The 14395-nt window shown below is 43.8% G+C and overlaps 1 protein-coding gene across 8 annotated transcripts in view; it reads left to right on the top strand.

The window, feature by feature from the left end:
* ZMIZ1 (zinc finger MIZ-type containing 1) overlaps window positions 1–14395 on the top strand; it is a 352031-nt gene that overhangs the window by 111170 nt on the left and 226466 nt on the right. For 7 of the 8 annotated variants that reach the window (XM_054205564.1, XM_054205572.1, XM_054205568.1 and 4 more), the window contains one exon: window positions 10147–10229. The exons of the other annotated variant lie outside the window; for it this stretch is intronic. The gene's annotated coding sequence lies outside the window, so the exon portion shown is untranslated. The remainder of the gene's footprint in view (window positions 1–10146; window positions 10230–14395) is intronic. 8 annotated transcript variants of the gene reach the window in all.

The raw sequence follows: 14395 nt of genomic DNA, 5'->3' as shown, positions 1-14395 counted from the left end.
CTTATATGATGGATCCTTCTTCCCAAGAAATAAATGTTCTTAATCTTCCCACTGCTACGAAGGCCAGAAGTTTGCAAGGAAATTCAGGTTGGAAGCGTGAGGAAGGTGTAATCTGCTCACACGTGTTGAAAACTCATAGGAGTCTCCCACGAGGTTTTTTGATCTTTTCAATTCAAATATTTGGATAATTAGGTGTATGAATTAAGATTGCTTGCCTCCAGTCCCTAGCTGCATATAAGAAGCGATTGGTACAACTTCAGATGGGGGGATGGCTTAATGTCGTTCAGCCCATGTTTCATCTTGTGGGTGGTTCTCCTGGCTTGTCTCCTGCTCTTGTGGTGGTGAAAGATACAGCCTGTACGGCATTTCTTCTAGAATAAACAGTAATAAAAGCTTCTGCAATATGATTATAAGTATTTTGCCAAAAAGAGATGGCAGACATAATCTAGCAGTTTTCAGCTGTTGCGTTTATATTTTTTTTTAAAGTTCTTGACTGAAGGCAGCATCTTCTGCGTTCTTTGCCCAGACAGTGTAGGCCACATACACTATATAGGTCTATATTTCAGAATTAGGCGTGATTTGAGTTTTATCTTTGTTTTGTGTTCCACGCTGCTGAGCACAGTGTGAGGCAGAGTGTACAGGAGGCGGAAGAAAACAGATAATCCCTCAGGGAAGTTATTCTTCACATTTCATACATTAATTTTGCTGGAGTGTGGGTGCATATGTTAATTTTGAAAATCTATGAGGACACTTAAAATTTGCTTGAAATAAGGGAACTTTTAATCTCTGAAAGCATCCCCAAAGTGCAATTAACTATTCTGATCTCCTGATGACTCAACAGATGCTTCTGTAAACTAGCACACATCTGTCAGATTACGGAACTGATGTGCCACTATATGTGATGTAAAATGACTGCCCATAAACGGATGTGTTGTGATAAATATTGTATGGATGGCAAGGATGTCCGTCTTTTCGATAGTCCTGTAATAACATTTCCCAACGCACTGTTCATTGCCACTCTCTGGAGGCTGCTACAGTCATGTGAAATGTCCAACTCTTCCGTCATATATTTGTTAAACTTGTTTGGGTTTTTCTGCATCGTCTTGTCTCCTTTTTAATGCATGCAGGCTATCGAGTGGTATTTTTAATAAAACAGCAGAACTAAAGATTTTTCTAAGCCTTTTTGAAGATTCCCAGTAGCCAATTCAACTGATTTTAGACTGCGCTCCATCTGTCTAGGAAAGAAAGAAAGTACATTAGTAGTCCGTACATGAGCAGCTTATTAGTTCATTTGGTGTGTGCAGTACAGTGATTCAAGACTGATCTAAAATACTCATCCACAATTACTGGCGCAGCACAGTTCAAAGTGCTTCAAATCTGTGGGTTTGACTGAGAAATTTAAGGAAAATAGCTGCAAATTGATTCTGTGTGTAATTAATGAAACATTTCATTCTTATGTAAATATTAAATGCTTGGGTATTTTTTTTCCCTTTTTTCCCTTTCCTCTTACTGAGCTCCCCCCTCCCTGACCTCCATTATATGTTTGTTTGTTTTACAGGACGGTGGGTGGGCTGGCATGGGGGCATATTCTCTTGGGAGGAAGAATTAATAGCGGAGTCCTGTGACTCATTCACTGAGCAAACAGCTGTTCTCCCTCTAATTCACCCCTCCTCAGATGTCCATCCCACCCCCGGAGAGGAGCTGCCAGAAGGCAATGTTTGCCTCTGCCTTGGTTGTTGAAGCTCTCCGTCCACTTCCTTAAGGAAAATGCACTTTCTTTGGCCAAACCACCCTGTGCACGTGTAAAGCGGAGGTGCTGATACAAGCCCCCCAGCCAGCTCCACTGTGGGGAGCCACCCCTCCATTGGAGGGACATGGCAGACACAGTGGCAGCCACATCTCAAAGTGTCCGAGCAAGATTTTCCAGGGCTCACAGAGCAGTAGCTTTGCCCCAGCAGTGCCTGTTCAGAGCCGGGGCTGGGTGCTGGTGGTTTTTATATGGGTTAAAAGCTTTTGGCGCCTTGGAGAGAAAGGGCTTTCGAGGACAGGAGAGGAGCAAGTGGATGTTTACGTGGATGTAAGGAGCGAAGTCGGTGAGGCAGGGCTGGGGTTTTGTTTAGGGTCTCTCCCTCCCTCTTTCGGTGTCACAGAAAATTAAGCTGAGTTTTACAAATGCTATCAGTGGAAGACTTTAAGAACAGCCTGTAGTAAAGCTTAGAAGATCCCGAGGCAAACTTCAGCTAGTTTTGAAATACTGTCTTTGGGGCTCAGATGTCCGCACAGAACACAAATTGTGCAGCGTTGCCTGCTCTGGGCTGCCTCTCCCAGTTGCTGACAACCTGGAGTGGGCAGCCTGGTGGGGTTGGCTGCCTCCCTGCCCTCCAGCCCTCTGGGGGACCAGAAAACCAGGGTCCAGGGCTGCCAGTTTGGGATACTTGCCTGATGGCTTGTGTGATAGACAGCAAGGAGCACTCATCTGCTGTGGCCAAATGACTTGAAGGGAAGATGGGGGTGGAAGACTGCTTCTGGCTATTAAATCCCAAGATATCACTCTTCCTCTGAGGCATCTGTGCAGTTATCCCTTTTGGTGCTTTTATTTCTATGATGTTAATTGGCATAAAAGGCTTGGGTCTCTGAAATTGCGTTTGCCTGCATCTTCCTGGGGTCGCGGTGTTGCAGCTTTCCTGTGGCTTGCTTCCCTGGTGCGTCAGCACAGCTCACAGGAGCAAAGCAGGAGACAACCCCACACCACACCACGTGCGGACGAAGGTCTGCGTGGATGCACACCTGCACAGTGTTCAGTCTTACAGGAGAAGGTGGTTAGAGTGTGGTAGTACCCAGTGAGCTGATGGGAAGGCAGTCAAGAAAAAGGACTTGGCAGTGGATAGATTTGAACTTGCATTAAACGCCCAGCCATATATTTAGAGAGGTATGTGTTCATCCATAGGTTTTGGCACACCTACCAGGGACAGTGGCTAAAATCAGTGAAATTAGCGTTAGTAATTTTTAATTAATGAGTTGACTCACAACAATATAGGATGTTAAAATTACTTTTTTTTTTCTTCCACACATGTGAACTTTCCCTTAATGTGTGTCATCACTTGAACTGCTTTCTGTTCAAATAACCTGTTTACTGGTGAGTTGCATTCTGCTTTAACTAAAAAGGGGGAAATACCCTTCTTGTCTCCACTCCCATGAATGGAAGATGATGGCAGGAATGGAAATTTGTGTTTTGATCAAGTTTAAATGGTGATAAAAAAACATAAGCCCCTGATTTCACATTGCTGACCTTTAAACCCTATTTCAGATAGGAGAATGTGGGAGAAGGAGTTGGGTTTTATATGTTTTCTTCAGATACGTTAGTAAGAGCTCTTAGATACTGTTCTTTGGGTTTGAAAGTGAATGCACCTCATTTTTAACTTTCTCTGTTCTAATAAGTTTAACTGGAGGGTTTTTTTCTTTCTGCTGTTAAGTTTAGAGCCCTCTCTTGTTATTGTTATTTGAAGCACATGGACAAAGGACAATTTTTGAGATTGCAGCTAAGTTCTACAAAAGGATTTTAGTAAATGAGGGATCCAGCTCCAAACTACAGGACAGAAGTTCAGCGTAATGAAACAAAGCAGAAAAGACACACCACCACCATCACAAGTGTAGTGTGTTAAGTTTCTTTCACCCCAGCATTTTTCCTTTAATGTAGGTTTGCCTCCCCCCCCACAAAAGAATGCGTCTCTAAGCCATTTGCTACTGTGCTTAAGTAGTCATGCCGTAAAGATTAAAAAAAATATTCTACTGCCAAATATAAGACATTTGTTAGTCTCAGAGATGATGGCTTAATTTTTAGTATTCCTTGGTGGTTTATATCTTGACATTTCTTACGACCTACAATTAAAATGACTTTAGTGAAGTCTCAACTTATATCCAGATTGCTGAGTGTGGTTGAGTGTCTCCAGGGAGAACCTTGAACTGCTCGCTAAATCAATTTGTTCTTTTCTCAAAACAGATTAAATATGTTTTACCACTTTAAATTACAAAATAAATAACCCCATATGACATAACAGCTACACGTAAAATTAAAAATGAGCTCTATGCATTTTGAAGGGTAGTAATTTTGATACCAGTGCTGCACTGATAGTATTCCACCAGAGAGAGAAATGAATGGTTAAAAACAAGCATGTCTAATCCTGTCTCGCTGTTCTGCTAGTCTCGTTTGAGAATTAAGTTGATGGCACACTGCTTGGGTGGGTGCTAACTGCTAGATGTGGCAATAATCCCCTGAGACACTCTTGCTTCCACTGCACTGTCTCCCTGGAGTTAGGTATTTTTTTACTTTCCACACCCCCCCCCCCCCCCCCCCAAATTAGTCTTATTGACGCATACTGCTTTCTTTCAGGACAGCCTTCTCCTACCTATTCCTTTAGCAAGACTGCCTGCAGAACTTGCTTGTGACTCACCTGCACCCTTAATCGATGCATGAAGTATAATTTTAGTAGACTCCTCCTGCCTAGAGTTTGTTTTGTGTCCGACAGACAGGAGGAGCAGAGGGAAATCAGAAGCTTCTGGTGCTCTGCAAATGCGCAGAGGATATGCAGGCAGCTGTACGTAGGGAGCGTCAGATGCACGGGCTATGCCAGAAGCAGCCTTTGTTCCTTCAAACCACTTGCATGGCTGTGCTTGAGTGGATTATTGTTTAAGGCTCTGTAAGTACAATAGGATATAAGGAAAAGGGAAGGGGAAAATTTTTCTAAAATAGAACAAAACAAACTAAAAAAGTTGCTACGGAAATAGATGGCAAATGGTCTCTAATAATGGGATTTTACAAGAGATGTCCAATCTCCAGAACAATAGTTCAGTTTAAGCCAAGATTAATAGTGCTTGTTATCCTACGTCTGTGAGTTGGCAACTCAGTCCCCTGCTATAAACAGATGCAGTCTAATGTGCTACTGTCTGCTGCGGACTAGGTAGGAGCTGTTACTACAATCATAGAATCTTCATGGTTGGCAAGGACCTTTGAGATCATCGAGTCCAACCATACACACACAAAAAAACCCCTACGATCGATGATCACTTCTGAAATGATAACGGATTGCAAACCTTAATTCTTTTGGATTCATCTCCCCCTGGGCTGATTTTTAGCTATTGCTGCAGTGCTGTTAGGCTGGAGCAGGAGCAGCCTGGCTGGGAGGGCACAGAGCTGTGCCGGGGCCGACTGCCTTCTGTGGAGGAGGCACAGCAAATCTTTCATATTGCAGCTCAGGACAAAGCCACCTGCATCAGGTTATGGGGGTTCAGTGTGCGTCTTCACAAAGTGCCTGTCCTCCCAGTCCTCTGTTCCTGATGGAACCCCTTCCTCCCTCCTGGTGCTGGATCTCCTGATCCAGCCGACTTACTCGTGTGCAGCCCCTAAAACCTGGGGTGTGGGGCTGGGAGCCCCCTGAAATCTGAGATGTGGAGCTGGGAGGAGAGGCAGGGGCCAGTGCTGTCCCAGGAACTTGAGGGTTTCCAGGGTTTGTGGCAGGACAGCAGAGACATGGACAACAGCGACGTTGGCCTGGGGGCTTTAGGTGCACAGGGCCCGTCTTAAGTTCACATGCAGCGTGGAAAAGAGAGCTGGGTTGGAAAAGTGGTTCTTCCAGTAAGGAGATTTTTTATTTTTTTTTTTTTCTTTTGTGGAACAAGTTGGGAGACAGACATACATCAGACATACGCTCAGTGTTGATTTTGAGTTGCTTTAGAATTTCAAAAAAGCTCAAGTTTCTAAAACCTCCTGAGTTGATAGAGGGCTATGATACCTAACAAAGACTGCATGTAATATTTAAACACTCTGTCGAAGTTTGTAAGTTCTCCTGTGTAGCCGGAGTACTCTTGTTGACCAGTAAGCTTATTTAGGAAGTGCAGCACTTTGTGTTCTTCACTTATGACCCAGTTACAGCCCTGGATAAATAGGAAGTCAGGATTGCCGACACACTGTGGTTTTTCAGGAATTTTGAGTTTGAACATATTCTGCAGTTCAAGGAGAATAATGCTAGGACTTGGAAATAACTTGTGAAAATAGAAAAATACCTGCCTTATGTATTTCCATAACACGATTGTACCACATACTTAAATCTCTATCTTTGCAGTGTTTCTGTTTTCCAAGAATGTCTCTGTGTGTTTTGTATTTGCTATCTCTTCATTTTTGTTTGGGTATGTAGAGGCCAAGTGGTATTTCGTGTACGGAAACTGAAGGTTTTGCTCTTGGTTGGTTACTCAAGTCCTGCGCGTGCTGAGTTCTGGCGTGTAGACAGCGAGATACCCTGGGGTCCCTCTTGCTTTCCTCGGAGAATAAGGCTGAGGGAGAGACATGGGGCTCCAGGAAGAATTGTAATAGTCCAGGAAGATGTAGAATAGTCTTGTCTCTAAAAGCTGGTGGCCACCAGGTGGGAGCAGGGCATGATGAGAAAGCAGGGAAAGTTGTTTGTGCTTGACCCAAGTCCATTGAAATGATACGGCTGAGACTTTGGAGGCCTAAAGATGAACTCTGTGTTGCTTCCCTGTTGGATTTCTTTCACTTCCTCTCTTTAGTGTTTCTTATATGCTTTAATTTTAAGACTTGCTGTGATGTACAGTTTGCTCTGGGCATTTCCCTAACGTATATTGGCCCTTTTCATTGATTCATCTTGGCAAAATCGCCAAGAACCAGAGCACCATGTTAAAAGAAAAATATTGAAATCGTCTGGTGTATTGGCCCTAGATCGCTGGGTTTGGTGTCAGGGGCTGCAGGGGTGGGAGGCATGCCCAGGGCTGCCCTTCAGGAATGTCCCCAGGGGACCGTGGCTGCCCCGGACTGGAGTGAGGGCATCCTTGGGGGACTGGGACCAGTGGAGGAGGAGTCCAGGCTGGGACAGGGGAAATCAAGTGAAGCAGCAGGGAGCAGTGGAAGGGCAAATGAGAAGCGAGGAGGAGCACACAGAAACCACTGCGCACACAGCCCACAGCCTCCCGCGCTACCTGTCACCTCACCAGGGGATGGACCAAGAGTAAGGAAACAAGGAAGTTAGGCTAGGAAAGGGGAGAGGCAAGAAAAGGTGTTGGACTGAAGTTGAGCCTTGGGAAGGGGGAGGAAGAGAGTTTCCCTCAGTGTTTGCTGAACTGCTTTGCCGCCTTTTTATCCCTCGGCTCCTGAAACAGTAATTAAAAATGCATTGATTGTCAGTAAAGAGAGTTGAGATTGGTTTGTCCATGATGTACAGACAACAAATTTTGGGGAATTCTTGTGCTTCTTTCCCAGTTTTTGAGTCTTTGAGGTTCACCTTAATCACCTTTACAGCTTTGCTTTTGAACTTTGGAAGCCTAGAGATATATCCTTTAAAACAAACAAAAATCTGAAAGCTGAAATTTTTCTGTGATGGTGAGACGTCAGAGAGCTGGCTTTAGGAAAAATTCCCAGTATTGCAGGAGACACAATAAAATCACCAGACTCGGCAGCCCTGCTGTGTTGCCTCTCCTCTTCTCAGCTTCTGCAGCCTTCCTTGCTTGTGTTGGTCGTCTCCTTCACCGTATTGATTTTTACGGCGTAATCTACTCAGAGCAAGAGTTTTGTCTATTATGCACTTGTAATGCACCACATATGCATTACTATAGAAATAATCTAATACAAAGTGCCTGGGATTTCAAGCATCGTAGCCAAAAAAACATTTGGCCAAAAAAAAACTTGCGTTTTTGTGCTCCCTCTGCTGGATCTGGGAGAGCAGGAGATGTTCACCAGCTGGAGTGCCACTGGTTCTCCTCCTCTTTTCCCCAGTTCACACCCGGCAGCTGCCTGATCCAGCACTGGTGGGTATTTGCCGGGAGGACTCGGTGCTTTCCAGTGTCCGCCCCTGCAGCTGCCTCACAGGACATGGACCAGGCATGAATACGGAAAGGGTGGAGATTGTGCGGTGGCGAGTTGTGCCACAGCAAGGCCATGGTTTTGTACCTGGAAGGGGTGGCTGATGCCAGGTTTAGGGTGTTGCCAATTGTCTCCTCTTCCCCACCTGTCTATTCGCATTTCCAAGCGTAGCCAGCCACCCCCAAACTGTGCCAATGAGACTGTTTTGGGGATCTTCCTAGCAATAGGATGAGAGAACAGATATGACTTTAATAAAAAGCTAATTTAATTATTTTTATTTTTAAAAGAAACTGATTCTAGTTCACAGTAGAACCCTGCAAAGTGTGCTGCAGAGCCGGGGCTGGCTGGGGCACGGGAACTGTCTGTGGCGGCAGTGGGGAGATGGTGCAGCCCCCGAGCAAGTTGCATGATGAAACCAGGGAGCAGATGCTGGTGGGGACAGTGCCAGTGTCCTTAGAATAAGCTTTAGACCTGGTTTGTGAAAGGGGTGGGTGGTCTGTAATGTGAATTCACAGAAATGTTAATGAGAGAGCCCTTTTCAGAGGTGCTTTATAAAACAAAGTAGGAATTGTGGTGCCAGTTTTACAGATGGGCAGAACTAAAGCACAGAGGAGGGGAGCGCAGCGTTGGCTTCGCGTGTTGCAGCAGTGCAGTTTCAGCTGGTTTAGGCAACATCTGTCCCTCCGCTCTGCCTTCACGGCTGATCACTCCTGCCCTCTGCCCGCTCCCAGTGTTGTGTTGGCACAGCTGTTTACGAGACAGCATGCTGAAGGAAATCAGTCCCCCCGACATGGCTAACCACGCAGCTGCACAAATGCAGGTTGGAAACACGCATCCAGGAGAGAGAAGTGAGAGGTGAAGTTTAAGCTGCCAAGTAAATGCTACCGCCCGCTTTGCCAAAGTCCCATCCCGTTGCACCTGGAGTGGTACCCAGCTCCTGGGGCAGACAGAACAAAAGTTTATCCTTTGGAGGAACAAACTAAGAAGTTGGAGAAATAACTAATTCCAACTTCATTAAGGACCCAGTCCGCATTAGCTGAGAAAGTCATGTTAACACATACTAAATCTGAATCAATTAACATGTTTTTCCTGGCTTGTATAAGCAGAACAAAAGCACTGGGGAAAACTTCTGGATGAGAATAAATATGTTCTGGAGGAAAGCATTCACAGTTCAATGAGGCCTTAAAAGCCAATCATTCACCCAGGGTGCCTGTCAATATGTAACTTCTCTAAAATTGCCTTTGTTGTGAGACAAGAAAACCATCAGAGTTCCTGTCTGAAGCAGTGTCCCTTGGTGGCACTGTACGTGTTGGGGTGGGATGACTGTTGCTAACACATGGTTTTCAGACATGTTTGTATTCTTTGTGAATTATCAGTGAACAGAATAAATATGACTGCAGAAGAAATAGTGAATGCAACTAACAAGTTATTCGTAATAACAGTTTTTCTTCTGCGTTTTTTAAGTCACCTGTGACTTTTGCGTCATACGAGTTGTTATGGAAGTGTCTGCTTCCACACCTGGTCCTTGGGGAGGGACCTGGACTGGCCGCAAATTGTGTGCCTTACTTTTTTTTTCTGTAAAACTTGCTTTTTCATGTTTGATGGAAAATTCTTTTGCATGAAAGTTATTTGGAAGTTAGTCTCGGTAAGGAAACCTTGTCTGCCTGATAAACGGCATGTAACAAAATACATACTGCCCATAAACATTCCTGGCCTCCCTTTGCAGTCTTTCTTTATAATTAAAAAGCGTTTCCTAGAAGTCACGGTGCTGTGCCAATGTAATCCATAAACTTGCTTTGTTTTGCTACAGACAGGGTGGTGGGTTTTGAGGTATTTTGGGGTATTCGCTTAAGGAGAGTTTGGGGTTAGTTTATTTTTTAATGGCACTTAGCTCACAACAGTCAGCAAGTACCCTTTATAAAGAGAATAAAAGAGACTTCAGCATGACCTTTAACTGAAAAAAAAAAACCCCACCATTTGTCTCAGAAAATTTTGATACAGACCTCAACAGAATTCTTATCTTTTCCTCATCTCACTGCTAAAGGCAAGAAAACCTGTAAGACTCAAACTGCTGGAGTGAGTCTTAAAAGCTTGTGGGGGGGGGGGTGGGGCAGAGCTGGGCTGGAACTCCGGCCCAGCCTCAGAGCTGGTCCTCCAGGCTTGGTCCTGGGACTCCTGAATGCTCTTCATTCATTTCAGGTCTGTTCCGTGAGCTTCTTCAGACACTGCCGTGTTACGCAGCAGAACGGAAGTGTGATGTGTCTGTATTTTTATTGCAGGAAAATGGATCTTGTTATGTGAGGGCGTTGAGGAAACAGTCCCCAGCTACCGAGAGGAAGAAAGGCCGGTGGGAAATATTCAGGTAGGAGAGCTTAATGGACCACCAGGTGGCAAAAACACTCGTGGGCCTTCAGTCTTTTTCCAGCTGCTGCATCGTGTTGTTATGCTTTAACAGCTGATCTGGTCACTATCAAAGTTTATTTGTTGTTTTAAGAAGCAGTCCTGTTTGGTTAATTGATTGAACAACAGAACACTGCAAGCAAAGCCCTCAGCATAAACATTCCTTGGGCTATCCCTGGTACAATATTGATCCTGATACAGAATACAAACAAATTACTCCTTGCGTGAGCCATTTGAGCTATAAAACAGAGCAATAATATGTTCTGCTTGCTGCCAATAAATGTGCATTTATAATAAACAAAGCAGAAATCCCTGAGTAGAAATGAACAGTAGTTTCAATGATGAGTTCAATAGCTCATGTCCAGCTGTGGTACAGAATTAAAAAAAACACAGAGTGGGCACTCCAGGGTTTCTGTTGCCTCCCCCCTTTAGCAAAAATCTTTGCAGACTTGTTCTGTTGCTGCTTTTGCTTCGTTTTGAGGGTTGGGTTTTTTTAGATATTTTAAATATTTTATAAAGCAATGGGTAATCTAATTTTTGCCTTATTTCCACTGTAGTTCAGAGCTTCTGAAGAATTTGGTCTACATCTTAATTTTCTTGTGGACCAGCTGCCTTTCCTTGCAGTACTACTGTGGGCCATCTCCACTTTCACTCCTTGTCATATCCCCGTGGCATTTCCTTATATTGGGAAATGGCATTAAGGACACTTTTCGTGTATTTGTAGTTGTTTTGAATGCAGATGAAATTAGAGGGGGGAGGATTCAGTACCCTTGTGCCCATCGCATAGAGGGTGCGTGGATGATAACTGAACCCATTTCCAAAAGGAAAAAAGTTAATGATCATCAGAACGTAGATTTTATTTTTTTTTAAATCTGCTCTACCATGCTCATATAATCCTGCTCCCCCTCATCCGTATTTTCAGTGCTGCACTTTGATGAGCTACAGACAGTTGACCTGAAGGCATTTCTTGATGAACATTTCTGTCTGCTCTCAGCCTTGAAAAACTCAACCTTTTCAAGAGCTGTATGGGGAAAAAAAAAAGTCTAAGACTAATATTTATAGGCTGAAAGAGAGGGGAGAGGAAAGACTAAAGTGTAAAACTTGCTTCCAGCAGAAATGCCATCCCTCTTTTACCTCTGATAATTAGAAGTATTTCTGACATGGCTACAAAAGCAAGTTAGTGGTGTGTGCCTGCGATTTGCTGTGCTTTTGTACTGCAAGACGGTTTTCCTTTTTGTATGGTGATGCTTTCTTCTATTTTGTTTTACGACAAAACACAAATTTCAACTGATACTCAGCTATTACATTATGATTCACCCATACTCCTACATCTTAAACGATTACTTCCAAGTGCTTGCACACGATTGTTTGTAAAAATGGAAGTTCACGTTTTGAGTACCTTTTCATAACGTTTAGCAAAGCTCATGTGCATAAATCCTTTCATACCGGAAGACTAGAAGGAGGAGAGGTTTTAACTGTGCTGTAATTTTTGCTGGGAAAAGATCTTGGCTATATTAACAAATACAATAGTACGGATTGTAACTCTAATAGGAGATTTAGAGGACATTGCAAATAGTTTTTAGTGGTGCCTTAAAGAGTATATTGTATTTTATGCCCCCTGAATATAAGTCTGAGACTTTGGTCTTTCATTATAAAAATGTGTGCAGGCATAGAAATACAGCAAATAATTAAAAAAAAACCCACCAAAACCAAAAAAACAACCCATGAAAACAAAAAACACACACCAAAAAGCACCCTGTTTTAAAACTGCGTTCCTGAAAACTTCCCAGAGATTTCCCTATACTTGGATCCTGGTTTAAAAAAATAAAATAAAAATCACTTTTCTGCTACATGAAGAAACTTGGGAAAGAAGTTCCTTGCTGTGCCTTCGGGTCACGTGGCCACGCTGCTGTAGAGCTGGAATGTTTGCCATGGTATTTCCGGAGGATTCATAAACACACAGAAGGAACAGGGGGGTTAGGAGGATTTTTTTTTTTAAATTATTATATCCCCCCCCCCCCTTTTTTTTTTTCCTTCTTTTTCTTTGGCAGCCTAAATTCATTACACTTTAGGTGTGGGTTTTTTTAGGAATTCAAAGGAGTTTTTATCTGATCAGTCCAATGAATTTTAAGAATTCATCTGTTTTTTAAAGAAAAAAGTTAATACAATATATTTGGCACTTCAATTGCTGAATTTGCCTAGAATTATTTCTTAATGTAATAACCTGGCGACCTACATATTAGGCCTAACTCTGCTATTTAGACGGTCTTAATGGTTTACTTTTGGCATGTGTCACTGTGAGTGGCATTCAGTAATCTGACTTGATAGCTGTCATCTTGCACGCCAGAGTAATGCAAACAAAAGATGAGCACGCAAACGAGGTTACAGTGAAGAGCCATTTCCTAAGTCCTGCCGCGGCGGCGTAGAATCCCCAAGTCAAATCAGAAAAGCACAGAATTAGTTCTGGCTCCTGGGATATGAGGGTTAAGATTATGCAAACCTCTTCCTCCTAACTGTAGGCATAGCACGTGCTCCTTCTGAGACTTGGCAAACACCAGCTCACACTGGGGTTGGTGAGGACCTCTGCGTCAGTCTGTAACGTCGTGGATATGTTGTCTCTTTGTGGCAGGGTGGGCTGAAGGAGACCCTGCAGTCCCTCTTGCACCCCTGGCCTGGCAGAGGTGCATCTTCTCCTCTTCCTCCTCCCTTCCCCTTCCAGCCGAGCTCAGCCGCCTGTTGAACAAGGGCAGAGAGCTGATCCATCTTAAAAATAACCCAGCAAAAATGAGGAGGGAGGGGGAGGATGAATGGATTATTTTTAGCTTAACCAATTTGGTTTGCTACACGATGTACCATAAAGCTGTGCTAATGCTACCAGGAGGGGTGGGGAGAGGGCAGTGCAAGGGGAGCTGGGAACAAGTGGCTAGAGGTAGGAACTGCTTGTTCCAGCTTTGCCACTGTGAAAAGTGACTCCAGCAATGTGGCTCTGTCTTCCATGAGGCTGCTCGGGGCACGGTCAGTGGAAGGTTTATGACCTTATCAAGATGGGCTTGTTGCTGAATCAGGTTATTAATTACATCAGAAATTACAAAAAGGCAACGTAGTTTGTCTTAGAGCTTTCTTTTAAAGTATGAAACAGTAAATTCTTTTTCCCACATTCAGGCACTGAATTGGCATATTGAGGAGGAGCCTCGGTAGATCTGGAATTGATCAAGAGCTTGGGTTCTGCACATTGAGAGGACTTCCTCAGTCCTTCCTCCTCTCTCCTACCAAACTTTTTGAAGCCCATTTTTAAGTGTGACTAATTACTTAATGATATTCTCCTAATGTAGCATCATTTGCTTTAATAAAGTAAGACTTAAGTTTTGTAATGTCTGGTTGCCACAGGTGACAGATTGTCTGACTTCTGCTGGTACCTCTGCACACCTGTGTGGACACAGCAACATGAATATTGGTCAACAAAAGAAGGCAAAGAAGGAAGAGGAGCAAAATCATTAATTGAATAGCTGGGAAGGTCTTAGTGTAGGAAGAATGAGGCAAAGACATAGCATGAAAAAAGGCTGGAGGTTTGAGGAAGGGAACTTGTCCCTCCCAAAACCAACTTTGTTGACAGAAATAGATATAAGAAAATACGGGCATCTTCCCACCTAAAAGAAGATGGGAAGAGCTGGTTGAAGCAGCTCTGGTGAGAATTTTGGAAGTGCTCCCATGGTGTAGGGGTAGACAGATGGGGTACAGCAGTTGCTGTCTGGGCCACTGGTGTTTGACTCGCTTCTTCTGTTTGCATTTCTGCAATTTCAAATCTGTAAAGCAGAGTTGAGGCATGCTTTGAGTCTGAAGGTAGCCAGAACCAGTAATGTTCCCACTGTTTTCTGGGTGCTCTGCCCATTGTCATGCCAGTATTGGGGTGAGGACTTGGGAAATGGAGAGTCCCTTCTGCTTCCCGCAGTGGTAATTGGTAGAAAACTCTCGGATCCTGTGACATAAAACACATACTAAGGTAACTGGTCAAAGTCTTCTGCATTGGTCTAGTCTATAATGGTGGTACCTACTGGTCTCTATCTAGAGCAGTCAACTGAGAGGGACTAGTTCGGAGCTAAGAAGTAGTCCTGAAGCTATTGCACTGCT

The sequence above is a fragment of the Rissa tridactyla genome, chromosome 6 (assembly GCF_028500815.1).
Source record: "Rissa tridactyla isolate bRisTri1 chromosome 6, bRisTri1.patW.cur.20221130, whole genome shotgun sequence".
Taxonomy (NCBI): Eukaryota; Metazoa; Chordata; class Aves; order Charadriiformes; family Laridae; genus Rissa; species Rissa tridactyla.
Note: the sequence above shows the minus strand (reverse complement) of the source record. Positions and strands in the feature narration are given on the sequence as shown.